This window comes from Panthera uncia, chromosome A2 (assembly GCF_023721935.1).
Source record: "Panthera uncia isolate 11264 chromosome A2, Puncia_PCG_1.0, whole genome shotgun sequence".
NCBI classification, from domain to species: Eukaryota; Metazoa; Chordata; class Mammalia; order Carnivora; family Felidae; genus Panthera; species Panthera uncia.
The window spans coordinates 1,554,259-1,571,108 of record NC_064816.1 but is presented as its reverse complement, the minus strand read 5'-3'; the positions used below and the strand labels follow the sequence as shown (position 1 = coordinate 1,571,108).

Sequence of the window (16,850 nt, the reverse complement as noted above, 5' to 3'; positions counted from 1 at the left end):
CAGTGAGATAGGGGCTGGGGTGGGGGTCCTGGCCAGAGTTGGGGGTCACAGTCAGTGAGATAGGGGCTGGGGTGGGGGTCCTGGCTGGAGTTGGGGAGTCGTGTTCAGTGAGGAAGGGGCTGGGTCCGGGGGTCTAGGCTGGGGTTGGGGGTCGCGGTCAATGAGGAAGGGGCTGGGGCCAGGGCCCCGGCTGGAGTTGGGGGTCAGAGTCAGCAGAGGAGGGTCTGGGGCTGTAATTAGGGTCTGGGCTTGGATTGGGTTGGAGGTCCTCTGAGCAGGGGGCTGGGGGTGGAGTTGGGGGCTGGGCCAGCAGGGGAAGGGGATCAGGGCTAGAGTTGAAGGTGGAGGTTATCTGAACCGGGGCTGGGAGTGGAGTTGCGGACCGGGGGAGGGGTGATTGAGGAGTCCCTGGTGAGGGTGGGCTCAGAAAGGGGGCACCGGGAGGGGAGGGCTGAGGCATGAGGGTAAGTAGGAGTCCCAGGGCCGTGGGGACCCATGCTGGAGGCATAGAGGGCTGGGAAGCCTGTGCAGGTGTTTGGGGGGGGGTGTGACTAGTCAGGAGGAAATGGGGGGTCTTGGTCAGTTACTAGTATCGTGGAGGCCACTCGCCCCCTACTTTTGGGAGGCTGACCATTTGGTGTAGAAGGTGGGGAGGCAGAGACCCTGTGGCAGCAGTGAGCAGGAGGAGACATGGGCCCAGCATACTTTGGGGGGGCTGCTCCTAGGACGTAGGGTGTAAGGAGAATGAATGTCCTGGAAGCAGAAAGGCTCGTGTCGGGGACTGAATATTTCAGGAATTTTTGGGCTCAGGAGTCGAGGAACCCAGGTGGGAGTTTGGGGGACGATGGTATTGACGGATGTGGGGATGTGGGTGGCACTTTGTTTTTCCTGGGGGGCGGGGGTTGCTAGGGGCTGCAAGGTGGGTGGGAGAAGGCAGGCGTGAGGACGCGCGGCTCGGAGGCTCCCATGGCTGCTAGGGGTCCAGGATGCAGTTCAGAAACGTGTCCCGTCGGATGCTGAGGTCTTGCAGAAATGCGGAGTGGAGCGGGCTCGGGAAGGCCGGCCTGCGGTCCCCCCCTCAGCTCCAGCTGCTCCGGGAGTCTGGCTTGCTTGTCCGTGAAATGGGTGTAAGAAAGCAGCGGGAGGCACCTCACAGGGCTGCTGGGGGATCAGAAGAGGGAAGGTGCCACCCAGCACGCTCCTGGCACGTGGCGAGGGGACGTGAGACATCGATAATAATGTTCTAAATTAAGGCTTTTTTGGGAGGGGGGGAAGGTGGGTGGATAGAATTACTGGGTTGTCACAGAGGGTGGGGGAGGGAAGGAATCAGCTGGAGCTTGACTCTAGTCCTTCAGCCTTGGGGTGCAGTTGACAGTCACCCCTGGAGCTCTAAGACAGAATTTCCGGAGGGGAAAGAAAGGTCCGTGTCGTTAAAAGTGAGGAAAAAACGAAAAAGGAAGAAGGTTCTGACACCAGGAGAGTCAGAAGGTTTGTCCAGAAACAGACACATCCACTTAAGAGAAGGCTGCACGGGTCATTCTGATTTAGGGGTCCCCCCCCCAGGAGCCATTCCAACGTGTACCCCAGGGGTCGCAATTATATGCTCTTTCAATACGTGAGCTCTGCTTCTGGAGCTCACGTGATGGACCCGGGTCTCTCCACTCGGCATCGCCGACACTGGGGCAGGGGCACTCTCTGGGGGTGTCCTGGGTGCTGTGGGGACTGAGCAGCGCCCCTGGTCCCCACCTGCTCCGTTCCAGGAGCGCCTCAAGTCGTGACAACCACGGACGTCCCCAGACGTCCCACTGCCCCCTGGGCACAGAATCACCCCAGCTGGAGACCCAAGTTAGTTTCCCTTTTAAAGCCCACACGTCGTCACCTTTGATCCTTAGGAAGTGCAGCCGTTCAGATTTGGGGTCGCCTTTAGATCACCTAGTGCTCTCGTTTTGAGTGGAAAACTGCACTTAGGGGCTTTTAGAAATGCTGGCTTCTTTCTCAGTGCGTCTTTTGTGTGACTTTCCAACCCTTGCTACCGTGATCTTATACACGGGACGAATGGATACGTCGCAGGCATTGAGAGGCACCGGCGTGTTCGAGTCGTTTCCCCCGTTTTTAACCTAGCGCGTGAGGCTTCCAGAGATGCCACAGTTGTTTGGGCAATTCCTGGTCTTATTTAGAAAATACCCGTGACCGATGCCATTGTTTGCTGTTTTTGTTCCGTGCTTCGTGAAGCCTGGGCCCTATGGTTTGAAGGGAGGGACAGCTGAATACGAATTACCCTAACACACAGACCCAGCTCCGTGTTTAGAGTGGAGGCGTTATTTTTGTACAGCACGTAGCAGAGTAAAAAGCTGCTTCTTCCGTTCAAGGTGTTGTTACGAATTTTCTCATTTGCATCTGGAAACCGATAATAGTCTTTAAAAAAGGCATTTTACTAGGTCCTTCCTATTCTTGAAGCTCTTTGTAGTTTCTTACAAAAGGGCTGTTGTGTGTGGCCTCCGTGACTTTGGAACTTTCTGGAGCTCTCTAGAGGGGACGGTTACCAGGATAGTTGTGGGATTGCCGGGCGTTGAGTTACAACTGCCTTCCTTTGTGCCCCACGGTGGCAGCCAGTGGGTGACTGCCCAAGCTGAGTCTTTGTCCTGGGAGGGCTTGTCTCCCGTGCCACGCACGCCAGAGTCCCATGGCCCCTGCCATCCAGGGGGCCTCCCTCAGGTTCCCACTGGTCTTTTGGCCAGTTCTGGACCTCGCTTCCCACGGCTTCTGTCTTGTGCTACCCTTCGGCGTGGCCTCTCTCTCTACAGGCTCTGGAGAAAATTCACGGTGTGTGTCACCCGCCACACCTTAGACACCAGGTACAAGAGCCGAAAAGGTGGAGTCACTTGTCCCGGAGGGTCCCTTCCGTCCTCCTCCTCGTCCTCCCTGCCAGCTGGAGTGCAGGGGGGACTTGGGCAGCTCTGAGACTCTTCCAGAAACGGCTATTAGTTTTCCCTGGGAACTTGGCAAAGTAGAAGATCTTACTGCTTTTCACTTTTTAAATTGAGGTACAATTTCCATGTCGTAAAACTCAGCCAGTTGAAGCATAGAGTTCAGTTTTCTGGGAAGTTTATGGAGCTGTGCAACCTTCCCCGTAAACCTTTAGAACCTTCCATCACCCCAGTAAGATCCCTATAAACGTTAACCATCACTCCCTGTTCCCCCCTCCCCAGCCCCCGGCCCCCACGAGCCCCCCTTCCTGTCCCCGGATGAGCCCGGTCTGGACGTTTCACACACGCGGACCCACACCCCGCGTGGCCTCTCGTGTCCGGTTCCCTCCCTGAGCGTCGTGTGTTCGGGGTCCGTCCGCGGGGCGGCGGGGGCGGGCGCCTCGCTCCTGTTCATGGGTGAGTAATATTCCACCCTGTGGCCAGACCATCCTTGTCTATCCGTTCGCCTGGCAGTGGACTTCTGGGTTGCCCCCACGTTTTGGTACCGAACCATCAAGCTGCTATTTAAGTGGCTTTTTCCTGGCGCTTGGTGGCCTGTTCAGTTGAAGCTTGGGGGTGGCCCGGGTGTCAGCCATCCGCATTCTGCCTCTCTCTTTTCCGCCTGAGTGAAATGCTTCACCGTCTCTGGTTCCACGCATGCTAGCTGGTGGGCTGGCCTCACGGCCCACTCAGCGGGTGGCTCCGCACGGCCAGAACCCGCTCTGTAAAGGCATAGATGTACCGTCAGTTCCCGGCCACCTCGACCAGCTCATCCCCCACTTGACAAGATCGAAATGCCTCGTGCAGCCTTGGTGGCACCACAGGAGCTGGCCCCGCCTCACCTTTGCAGAGTGACCTTCACTTTGACTGTAGGAACCCGCCCCTCCTGGTCCTCCCTGCCACCCGCCCAGCACTCCCCCTTTCCTGGATGGTGCGGTTTGCTGTCTCCTTTGTCTGAAGCCTGCCTTCCTTCCTTCCTTCCTCTCCCCAACAAAGGCTGCTTGTGTGCCTATTTTAAGCATCAGAACGGGTGCCAGGCTCCGGGAGTACCACGTGAATGAGACGCTTGTGTGCATGCGTGGGGAGGCGTGGAGACAGGGGACCCAGGGCCGCTCTGTCCCTGGCCTGCTGTCTGAGTGGGGGTCCCGGGGGGTGGTGGAGACAGGCCCAGACCTGTGCATCCCAGGAACTCCATAAGTGCTGTGAGAAAGGAAGCCTTCTGGGGGCGGGGGGGGGGGGGGGTCCTGCGTGGAGGGCAGGCCAGAGACAAGCTTCACACTGGCCAGTTTGCCAGGTGGGGGGGTGCAGCCCACCTTGTGCGAGCCCCGAGGCAGGGCTGAATCCTTCTACGTCATTTCCCTCAGGGTCTCCCCTTTGGCACTGCTGACATTTGGGTCAGGTTGTTCTCCATAGGGCGTCCTGCAGCATCCCTGACCCCACCCCCTCGAGGCCAGGAGCACCCCCATCATGATCACCGCAGATGTCCGCAGACATCACCCAGTGTCCCCAGGGGAAATCCCCGCTGGTTGGGAACCATTGGGCTGAGCGATGATTTTATGAATCTGTGATCAAAGTAAAAAGGTACATTGGGGTTTTTTTTTTTTTAAATAGACTTTATTTTTTAGAGCAGTTTTAGGTCCACAACCAATTTGAGCGGAAGGATTTTCTGTGTCCCCCTTGGCCCCCACCCCCCAGCAGGCTCCCATACTATCAAAGTTCCCTGTGAGATGGGGCATTTGTTACAGGTGGTGAGCCTACAGCCGTGTCCATAGGCTCACTGTTGGTGGTGTAGTATGGGTTTGGGCTGATTCATAAAGACACGTATCCACCATTAGGGTCCCACACGGAGTGGTTTCACTGCCCTAAAACATCCCCTGTGCCCCACTGATTCATCCCCCCCCTCCCCCACCACACACACACACTATTTTGCTTTTATGGGCAAAGGGATAAGAATAGCATAGTAACCTTGAGTACCTTTTGGGAAAGATGTAGCCCTGTAGCCTATGGAGTCTTCTGCGAATTCTTCTTCTATACTCTCTACTCCAAGAAACTGTTCCGTTGAATAGAAACAGGATTCTAGAGGGTCATCCGGGTGGCTCAGTTGGTTGAGCATCCAGCTTCAGCCCAGGTCATGATCTCACGGTTCGTGAGTTCAAGCCCCATGTCGGGCTCTGTGCCGACAGCTCGGAGCCTGGAGCCTGCTTCCGATTCTGTGTCTCCCTCTCTCTGCCCCTCCCCTACTCGCACTCTGTCTCTCCCTCAAAAAATAAATCAACATTAAAAAAAAAAACTTTGTAAAACTATATAAACTGAAACGAACAAACAGGATTCTAGAAACATGATCCCACCCTGTGTTGGTAATTGGAACCATTCGGCCAGCCACGTTCAAGAAGGCCAAATAGGTGAAAATAATCTTAATGATATGTTTTATGTAACTCGCGGTATGCAAAATACTAACATTTCAACATGTAATCAACATAAAGAAGGTATGATCAAGCTGCTTTCACTCTCTTGTATCAAGTTTTCAAAATCTAGTATGGATTCTGCACTTGCAGATTTGTGACTCTCAGGATCAGCCACATTTCAGGTGCTCAGTACCACATGCGAGATGTCACAGGTGTAGGACGGGAATAGGGGAAATTTTAGGAGAAAATGAGACCTCTCCAGGCACATGAATGTAGCTTAGCGTTTGGACACGTTGTGGGTCGTTGTTAGAGCTATTGAAGTATCTGCTGATTGAAAATGAGGATTGAGGGTCTCAGAAAATCAGTTCTGGAAGGACCCCCTAGACTGTCCAGTCCAGGGGATGGCAAGCCGTGCCCCTCGGGCCAAATCCAGCTCACTGTCTGTTGTTGTTGTTTTAACATTCATTTATTGTTGAGAGAAAGAGACAGAGCACAAGCAGGGGAGGCACACAGAGAGAGACCCCGAATCCGAAGCAGGCTCCAGGCTCTGAGATGTCAGCACAGAGCCCGACATGGGGCTCAAACCCTCGAACCGTGAGATCATGACCTGAACCGAAGTCGGACGCTTAACCGACTGAGCCACCCAGGCGCCCCTCATCATCTGTTTTTTTATGTGGCCCTTAGGCTGAGAATGGTTTTTACATTTGAAGTGGTTACAAAAATCAAGACAAACATAATTTGTCCTGATGTATGAAAGCTGTATAGAATTCAAGTTCCAGTGTCCATCAATAAAGTTTTATTGTCACAGAGACGTACACATTCGTTGACAAGTTGCCTGCTGTGGCTTTCAGGCTACAACATATGAGACCACGTGATACCGATTCTCTGGCCCCTACAGAAGAGGTTTGCCAGCCCTGCCAGACTAACCTGTGTGATTTACAGACGAGGAATCGGCCGGGTCTCCTGGGCTCACGGCAGTGCTGGGACTTGAACTTGGGTGTTTCATAGTCCAGCTTTATCCTTTCGATTTAGCCCTGCCCTTGGGAGAGCAAGTGACGCTTGACTTCAGAGAGCTGCCTCTGCCGCTGTCCTTGGGCTCTTGTACCCCCGCAGCCTCCTGGCTGAGCAGAGGTTAATGATCTGGGGACAGATGCACAGGGTGATTTTTTTTTTTTTCCCCATCGCATGGTGCCCGTACTGAGGGAGGCTGATCATTTAATTTCTTTAGGGTCACGACACACAACAGCCGAATTTAGAGATAATGGGATCTTAGATTTGATGAACTATGACATCTGATAGCTCCAAATAGATCCCATTTGAAAATGCCAGTGACATTCATTATCATGTTACTTAAAGACGCCCGAGTGTAACACTGCATATAAATGTCTCCTGCTCGTGGCTTTTAGTGATAAATCGAGAAAGCCTATCAGGTAAACAAAAGTAAAAAGGGCAACACAGTGGTCTTCCAAATGCACATTCAGACGGACTGTTTTGATGTCGGGCCATGGGTGTCGTTTAGAACGATGTCCAGGAGTGACAGTTTGCCCCGAGCCCCCGTTTGAAAACCCAGTGGGTCACGGTGAATTTCACCGTCTGCAGCCAAGGACGATTCTGTGTTTGACACCCATTCGACTTAGAAATGCTTTTCTCTTTAGGTTGAGCACAGACAAGCCGTGAATTCTTCAGGGAGGCTGAGTTTTAAAATATTTGAGGCCAGGGTGAGAAGTGGAAGGTTTGTTTTGGTTTGCTTTCGTCTGTCTTTTGGCCAACCGCTGCTTTGGGAATGTACGGTTATTTCATTTGGCAACGAGAGGTGATGGGAGGAAATGGGGCGGGGGGCTTTGTGGGCAGGCCGGGCATTCCTTATTGTTTGAGAAACAGGTCGGCGCCTGTCTTTCTTCTCTCTCCCTCTGCGTCTGTGTGGCACTGAAGGGTTCCAGGAGGCTCTCAGCTCTGTGTAAAGAAAACGAAGGGATGTCCACTCTGTTCACAAGCTTCAGACACCTGTACTGGGGCTCAGAAGGACGGGGGACCAGGGTTACAGAATCTCAGTCCCAGCCTTGCCTCTGGATCCTAAATTGACCAGGTCCCTGCCCCTCTCTGCTCCCCTTCCCCTGGCTGAGAAGTGGGGCACGGGGATCGGGGAAGTCTCTGAGGGAGCCTCTGAAAAAGATCGTGCCCTGAGTTCTGAGACCTGGTTTTTTTTTTTATTTTCTTTGATAGAATGTCAACTTTGGGCTAGTTTTTGGTGTATAGACAAGTCACGAAGGCAGTGCAGGGCACCCCCGTGCTAGCTAACATCCGCACCCCCCCTGGTGCCTGCCACCCTCGGAGGTGAATGTGTCTGTGTTGCTGCTCTTCAAGGCCTGTGCTTCGTGTGCACGTCACTACTTTTCCTCTAATGTCCTTTCCTGTCCCAGGACCCCATCCAGGGCCTCACATGACACTGGGCCCCTCTGGGCTGTGACAGCCTCTCTGACACCCCTTGTCTTTTATGCCTGGACAGTCTTGAGGACACCTGGTTAGGGATTTTTTTTTTTTTATGTTTATTTATTTTTGAGAGCGAGAGAGACAGAGCACAAGCAGGGGTGGGGCAGAGAGAGAGGGAGACACGGAATCGGAAGCAGGCTCCAGGCTCTGAGCTGTCGGCACAGAGCCCTACGCAGCGCTTGAACCCTCGAAGCACGAGATCGTGACCTGAGCCGAAGTCTGGCGCTCAACGGACTGAGCCACCCAGGTGCCCCATGGTTAGGGCTTTTTTCACCACGACCCCCAACCTGGGTTTGTCTCATGTTTCCTTGTGATCAGACCAGGGGTTACGGGTTTGGGGGTAGAACACACAGAGGTGAGGTGCCCTTCTTGTCACATCACACCAGGGGTCTCTGCCACCCACATGACATCACTGACGGTGTTGACCTTGGCCACCTGTCACAAGCAGTGTTTGCCTACCCACCTGGTGCTCAGAGCCCTGGATTAGTCTCTTCTCACCCTTCCTTCCTTCTGCAGAGAGGAGCCCGGGGGGGGACACCTGCCTTTGCTCTCCGTGCTGGGTGCCCCATCCCCTGTCCTGCCAGCTTTGTGGTCTGTCTTCACAGCCTGCGACGTTGACTTTCTCCCGGTTCCACCACACCCGCACTGGAGATAGTCTGGGGAGTTGGAAAATCATCATCTTCCACGTTGTGGCCGCAGACACTGCAGGGTGTTGGGGAGAACCGTCCCCCTTCCGACCTGAGACGCACGGGTCCCACCCGTCCCAACCCCCTGTGTTGGTGAGGAGCGTGGATGGGTCCCAGTGCTGGTGACGGAGCGTCCATCCCAGCCCTGCGTAGATGCCACGTGTTAACAAAAGTAGGGGGAGCTTTCGGTTGGGGGGCAGAGTTGGGACACTCGCGGCCAAGGCCCGGAACCGCCTGCCGGCGCCCACGTTCCTACCCTCCCCACCCTACCACCTGCCTCCCAAAGGGACACGGTGGGTCTCCATCCACCTGTGAATGCAGCGCCCAGGGAAGCTAAAGATTGCTGGAAAGCAGGCTGTTTTGTAGGGAGGTGTTTGTGGGTCCTTTGGAGGCAGAGCTGGGCAGCAGTGGGGGCCCCCCGGGGGAAGGGCGGGATTCCCTCCAGCCGCCTGTCCCGCCGCCTGCAGCGCTGCGTGGTCTGGCCGCGCTGAGGCCTTTTCCTCTGTGGCCTCACGATGCTCAGCCACCAGCCGCGGGATGATGCCAGGTGCTGGGTGTACGGCCATCCCCTGCCGTGCTCCCTGCCTCCGGGGGGGAGGGGACCTGTCAGCTGTGGCTGTCACCATGGATGGGAGCATCTGTCACACATCACACATCGTCCCCGTCTACGTGTCCGTCTCTGCTCAGTGCAGCACCGGCGTCCCACCCCGTTCCCTGGGCCCGCTTCGGTTTGGGCACCCGTAACATCCGGCTCGCCATTGGGACCACTTCCAAGCACACGGCTCAGCGACATGAAGCACAGGCACACTGTCGTGCAGCCACCCCCGCCGTCCATCTCCAGAACTTTCCATCTCCCCAGACTGAGACTCTGTCCCCATAAAGCACTGACTCCCCGCTCCTCCCCCAGCCCCCACGAGCCCCCTTCCCATCCCAGCCTGTTCTAGACGTTTCACATGCGTGGGATCACACACACCATGTGACTTCTCGCGTCCGATTCCCTCCCTGAGCGTTTTGTGCTTGGGGTCGGACCACGTTTGTATTTTATGGCCGAGTAACATTCCGTTCTGTGACCACATTGTCTTTACCCCTGCATCCACTATGGGCACGTGGGCTGCTTTCGCTCTTTGCTGTTGTGACTTGTCATGCTGTGAACGTGTGTGTGCAGACGTTTGTGCGGACAGATGCTTTCAGTCTGGGGTGGATGGCCAGGGGGTGGCAGCGTGGGGCCCATCCTCTGTTATTAAACTTATTGACTTCGCGCTTCTGTGCCTGGCGGGACTTTTGCCCATTTGCTGCTTCTTTCACAGCTCAGCCCTGCGGGCTCTGGGAGGATGCGAGTGCCTCTGCTCTGGCTGATCCCGTTTGTTCGTTCTTCCGTTCGCTCGCTTGCTCGTGGGCTCCATCCTGGTCCGTGGCAGGACCCTGCGCCAGCCTGCCCCAGGCGGCTTTCTCAGCACGGTTGATTTTTTTTCTCCCTCCCGCCCCTGGGGTCTCGCTCCTGTCTCCCTGGCCTGGAATGCCCTCTGCACTGGGTCCTCCGCCTGCTCCCTGCCAGCCCGCCCCTCCCGGAGCCACGTCTTCACCTGGCCCTGCTCTCCACCCGCCCCTGCGTCCGCTGTTCTCCCACCACCAGCGCTCTGGGCCTGCCGGACTCCCGGCCACTCTGTCTGCAGTCGATAGGGGGCCTGGCCCAGTTTTCTTTAGACTGAGCTTTAGTTTTCCTTGGTTTGTCTGTCTCGCCCTCTCCGTCCCCCTCCTCCTGCTCCCGGTCAAGGTGACTTCCCGGCCACCCTTGTCTCCCGTTTAAGACCGCGTGTGGTGGCTTCTACCCAACTCCCTGAGATGCCCTTCTGAGGGCCAATCTTCAGAGGAGTCACCTGAGGTTCAGAATGAGTGCTTAGCCAGGAAGGACCCCAGCCCCCGGGCTCCCTCACTTCGTAGCTCTTCCTTGAGAATGTTCCTGATTGTATCGACTGCCTTTTGCTCAGGATTTGTATGTCTCAGGGTTGGACCAGCCACACTTCCTTCCAGCCATGGAATTGTGTATGTGAAGCCGGCTCTGGGGCACCTGTTTCCTAGTATTAAAACATTTTGGTGTCAGGGCACCTGGGTGGCTCAGTCGGTTGAGCGACAAACTCAGGTCTTGATCTCAGGGTCCTGAGTACAAGCCCCACATTGGGCTCTACACTGGGTGTGGCACCTGCTTAAGATTCTCTCTCCCTCTGCCCCTCTCCCCTGCTCGTATTCAACCCCCGACTCCTCTCTCCCTGTCTCTCTCTCTCTTTCTCTCTCTCTCAAAAAAAAAGTTACCCATGGAGTTTCCATCTGACCAAATGATTCCACTCCTGGGTATCCATCCCGAAGAAACTAGAGCATACGTCCACACTAAAACCTGCACACACATATTCACAGTAGTGAGGTTCACGACAGCTGAAAAGTGGAAGCAACTTAATGCCCATCCATGGATGAATGGATACACAACGTGTCCACATCCACAGATGAACGTGTTCACCGCGCACACGCGTGTCCCTCGGCCGCAAGCAGGAGTGAGGTGCCTGCACCCACCGCCCTGAGGACAGACCCTGAACACACGACGCTCAGGGAGGGAACCAGACACGAGAGGCCACACGGGGTGTGAGTCCGCATGTGTGAAACGTCCAGAACAGGCTCATCTCACTGCTAAGAGGGACGGGGTTTATTTTTGGGGAAATGGAATGTTCCGGAACTAGATAGAGGTGATGATTGCACAACTGTGTAAATATACTAGATGCCTTTGGAATATACACCTGGGTTACAATTGTAAATTTTATATTATGCGTATTTTACCAACTGCCCCTCCCTACAAAATATCTCTTGGTCTAAGTGGTCATATTTTGACCATTGACGTCCTTAATGGGCCTTGGGGGAACAGCCCTGTTTTCCTCGGAGAGCCCTCCCCTCCCCTGCCTTAGGTCAAGCCCCGTAGGGCTGTGATCACAGGCGTGTTCTCATTTTAAGTAATGTCCTTGTGAGTCCACCACAAGGGCGTGAATTCCTCTGCGTCTGGGTCTGCTAAGCAGTCACACCCTTGAGTTAGGTCTCGCCAGGCCCGGCCCTGACCGGCCACAGGAGGGCAGAAAGGTGCTCCTGGGTCTCTGGGAGAAATCAGTGAGTAAGATGTGGCACTGCTGAAAATTCTGTCCCCCCTTTGAGGAAGAGGGACCCAGGGAGTAAAGTAGGTAGGAGGTGAGATGTTGGGGATTATGGAACTTTCTGGAACCTTCTGGAATGTGGAGGGCGTTGTGGCATGGTGGGGCTGCGGGTTGGAATTCCTGCTCACCCTGGATGACTTTCTCCCTGTGTGATTAGACCTTCCCTGTTTCTGTCTCCTTGTGGGCAAAAAGGAACAGGAATCATCACCCAGGATCGTTCTAAGTTATGGGATGGTGTGCGAGCCGGTGACCCGCCTGTAGTGATCGCTGTTCTGTTTGGGCTGTTGTTCTGCTGTGTGCTAACATAGCCTTCCGTCTGTGCCGCCGTCGTCATTCCCCAGCCACCACCACAGGCATGGACCCAACCAAGGGTGGAATTAGGCCCGCCCCTGCCGACACAGTGGCAGGACCGCCCCTATTTGTTTGTAAAGGGATCAAACCCAGAGAAAACGTGTTTGAGATTTGAGGCTGCTCTGGGACATCCAGTTGATGGAGTGACACTTGGGGCTTAGACAGCTGGGCTTAGACGGCTCTGGAGATGCACCGTGGAGTCCGGTCTCCAGGTGATGCTCCCGACCAGCCTCCCTAAGGAAACTCTCGGTGGCCCATATGGAAATGTAATTAAGTGGCCGTTTTCCCCTCTGTGGTGCTGACACAGATTTGGCTCTGTAATAAAGATGAAGGAGTCCCTTTAGATCTGAGGGCCAGACCCGGCAGGGTCCCCCACCGCCCACCCCCAGCCCCGCCCTCCTGACATCGGGGCAGGTCACTCTCTGTGGGGGCACAGCAGCCATCCCTGGCCCCACCCCTTCGATTCCAGGAGCTCCCCCATCGTGACAACCACAGATGTCCCCAGACATTGTCTCACGTCCCCCGGGGGCAGAATTGTCCCACTTCTCCCGTTGAGAACCATGTGCAAGGAATAACACGGTTTTCGTGTTTGTCTTTTGTGCCCTGTAGGACCCTGGGGAACTGCTTTCCTGGCAGTTCTTTACGCATCGACACCCACACATGAACCGATTTAGGTCATGGCTGTCCTTCAGAGCTGTCCTCATGAGAGGGGCCATGCAACCTGATCTCTCTGGTCTCGAACCAGCCTGGTTTGGTAAATGATGTTCCCTGCTTTTACCTCTGAGCAACACCCCCTCCTCCTTGCTGGCCTGCATTTCCTGGTCTTTGCAGTTGCAGGTTTTCATTGGACAACACCGAACTTGGCCATAGCACTGTCCCTTCATGTTCCCCGAACCCGGGTGTCTCACGGAAGCCACACCCCCACTTTCTGTGATGGTTCGGGGGTTTAATTAGGCCCCTCTGGGGGCAGAGAGACCCTTCAGTCTCCACTGTGCGTCTGTCCCCAAGAACGTGATGTGTTTTGGTTCATTTACGAACACATCCAACTGTTAGGCTGGTTGGCACGGTTGCAAATATGTTTGAAGAATATAAAGCAGTTTGCAACCCCATAGCATTTCCCATGTGTTAAAACATTACCAATCCCAAGTGTGTAAAAATCTGGATTTTTATCTATTCTAGTCTCAGCCAGAGGGGGAGGCGTTACAGCAGCTCTGTTTTAAGAAAAGTAGTACGAGATATATATATATATATATAATGTATAGTGTTATTTCCTGAATCAGTTTTTCTTTTTGATGATATACAACAGAACAGCTTTCGAACTCCGTAATGCAGAAAAACCGCCTGACGGAGTAGATGCTGTTGAGCGCAGGAATCTGAATTATGAGCGTCCGCTAGGGAAATCTGTGTTTTCTTCACCACCCCCAGATCTCCCATCAAAGCAGGTGTCCTCCACATTCTCAGTCACCTTGGGAGAATGTGCACCTCGAGCAGTCAATTCGAGTTGTGAGTGCCTTCAAGGGCGGCTGTGCTGCTCTTGTATACTTCAGCTATACAGGTTTGTAGGTTTCAAATAAATTTCAGGTTTTCATCTTTTGGGGGTAGAGACAGCTTGTATTTGTCTGCTGATGCTGCATAACAAATCACTACAAACTTAGTGGCTGGAAACCACACGTTTATTGTCTCCCAGTTTCCGGGGGTTGAGGGCAGGGATCTGGGTACAGCGTAGCTAGGTCTTCTGCTCAGCGTTTCTCACGCTGCAATCAAATTGCCAGCCCGGGCTGTAGACTTAACTGGGAGAGAAGACTGTACATCCAAGCCCACTCACGCCGCTGCTGGCATGGTTGAGTTCTTCTTGGCTTTTGCCTGGAGGCCACGCTCAGTTTTTTGGCTGCTGGTCGGTAGGCAACCTGCTTTATCACAGCAGCCAAGGGGGAGGTCTGCTAGCAAGATGGAAGTTACTTTGTCACGTCGGATAATCGTGGAAGTGACGTCCCATCACCTGTGCCATATTCTAGAGGTTAGGAACAAGCACAGGTCCTGCCCACACTCAGGGGCAGGTCCTGACACAAGGCATGAGTACCAGGAGTTGGGGATCACTAGGGAACCATCTCAGAGTGCCTCCCACCCAGCCAGAGGTCACTCAGTGGTGAGTAAGGGCAGTGGTCCAACAGGAAGGGCTCAATTTTGGTTGAATGGGAGATTCATTGCCAAGTCCTAGGACTGTATTTCTCAGGTAGAAGAGTCTTTTCTCCTTCCAAAGGTGATTTCTGAGGATGCATCCAGAGATATCATGAGATGGCATATTGCTTTGAAATAGTTTCCCAGAGTGGCTATTGGAAGGGGAGAATAAATGACTTAATTCTGTCATGTTGGTTGATTACCCAACTTGTATCACCTTGCTTGGATCACCTGGTTTGTTAGTGGGGAATTAGAGACCAGGCTTTGCATGCTCGGAGGAGGTGAGGACGGGATGAGAGAGAGGGAGGCGTGCTCATGGTGTTTCTAGATCCGGAATCTCTCATGTGTGGCTTGCATCTGGACCGGCTGTTCACCAGCTGTGTGACTTGGGCAAGTCACTTAACCTCTCCAAAGCCTTATCTTATCAGCACAATGGAGATGTTAAGCCTTAGTTTATAAGGTGGTTCTAAGGATTAGGGACCACAGGTAGAAAGTGTGATAAATGCACTGTGGCATCCTAATGGCATCCTAGAACAGAAGAGGGCCATTAGTGGAAAAACCAGTGAAATCTGAATAAACTGTGGGGTTTGGTTAACAGTAACGTAGCAATGTTGATGTCTTGGTTGTGACAAATGCACCCTGATTATGTGAGTTGTCAACTTTTAAGAGAAGCTAGGTGAGTGATATATAGGAACTGTCTGTATTATCTTACAACTCTCCAGCATATCTAAAAATATTCCAAAGTAAAAAGTTTATTGCAAAAACAAAAAACAAAAAACAACAACACCCAAGAAGAGTCTATTTTTCACCTTTAAAGTAGGTGAGGAGTAATAAACAATGATACCAGTGTTGATGAGGGTGTGGACAGAAAGATAGTATAAAATGGAGTAATCTTTTTCAACAATAACTTAGTAGTGTGTTTTTAAAAATCTTAAAAATATTTAATGCTCTCTAATCCCATAATGCCATCTCTAAGAACGTATACTAAGAAAGTAATTAGAGACAGGCATAAAGATGTTCACTTTAGCATTATTTATAAAGCAGAAATTGGGAACAGTCTACATACTCAATAGTAAGGAAATTGGTACATCACTTATGGTATATTATTAACTCAATGTAAATATATGGGCAGCCATTAGAAAATTGTTTTCTTTTTTTTTTTTTTTACCTTAATTATTTTATTTTTTCTTTTTTTTTTTCATTTTTTTTTATTTTTTATTTTTTAATATATGATTTTACTGTCAAATTGGTTTCCATACAACACCCAGTGCTCATCCCAAAAGGTGCCCTCCTCAATACCCATCACCCACCCTGCCCTCCCTCCCACCCTGCCCTCCCTCCCACCCCCCATCAACCCTCAATTTGTTCTCAGTTTTTAACAGTCTCTTATGCTTTGGCTCTCTCCCACTCTAACCTCTTTTTTTTTTTTTTTTTTTCCTTCCCCTCCCCCATGGGTTTCTGTTATGTTTCTCAGGATCCACATAAGAGTGAAACCATATGGTATCTGTCTTTCTCTGTATGGCTTATTTCACTTAGCATCACACTCTCCAGTTCCATCCATGTTGCTACAAAAGGCCAGATTTCATTTTTTCTCATTGCCACGTAGTATTCCATTGTGTATATAAACCACAATTTCTTTATCCATTCATCAGTTGATGGACATTTAGGCTCTTTCCACAATTTGGCTATTGTTGAGAGTGCCGCTATAAACATTGGGGTACAGGTGCCCCTATGCATCAGTACTCCTGTATCCCTTGGATAAATTCCTAGCAGTGCTATTGCTGGGTCATAGGGTAGGTCTATTTTTAATTTTCTGAGGAACCTCCACACTGCTTTCCAGAGCGGCTGCACCAATTTGCATTCCCACCAACAGTGCAAGAGGGTTCCTGTTTCTCCACATCCTCTCCAGCATCTATAGTCTCCTGATTTCTTCATTTTGGCCACTCTGACTGGCGTGAGGTGATATCTGAGTGTGGTTTTGATTTGTATTTCCCTGATAAGGAGCGACGTTGAACATCTTTTCATGTGCCTGTTGGCCATCCGGATGTCTTCTTTAGAGAAGTGTCTATTCATGTTTTCTGCCCATTTCTTCACTGGGTTATTTGTTTTTCGGGTGTGGAGTTTGATGAGCTCTTTATAGATTTTGGATACTAGCCCTTTGTCCGATGTGTCATTTGCAAATATCTTTTCCCATTCCGTTGGTTGCCTTTTAGTTTTGTTGGTTGTTTCCTTTGCTGTGCAGAAGCTTTTTATCTTCATAAGGTCCCAGTAATTCACTTTTGCTTTTAATTCCCTTGCCTTAGAAAATTGTTTTCAAAGAATACTTAGAAAATGCCAATGATAGAATGTTAAATAAAAATGGCAGAGGGAAAAATACCTAGATTTTTCCCTTTATAATTTAGAAGCTATTTTTGAGGCCAAAAGCTCAGAGCTAAAATCTTCAAGTTTGCTTTTCTAGAAAGCTTGTGGCCAACACCCAGTAAATTATGTGTGGAGGTGTTCTGTACGGTGTCTGCTTTTTGTGGGGGGCACTAGGTTCCTTCTTTGTGTGGGATAGCCTGTTCATTGACTGCATGTGACTGT

The 16,850-nt window shown here is 52.2% G+C and overlaps 1 protein-coding gene across 1 annotated transcript in view; it reads left to right on the top strand.

Annotated features, from left to right (window-relative positions):
- GNG7 (G protein subunit gamma 7) overlaps nucleotides 1-16,850 on the top strand; it is a 120,004-nt gene that overhangs the window by 773 nt on the left and 102,381 nt on the right. The window lies entirely within an intron of this gene.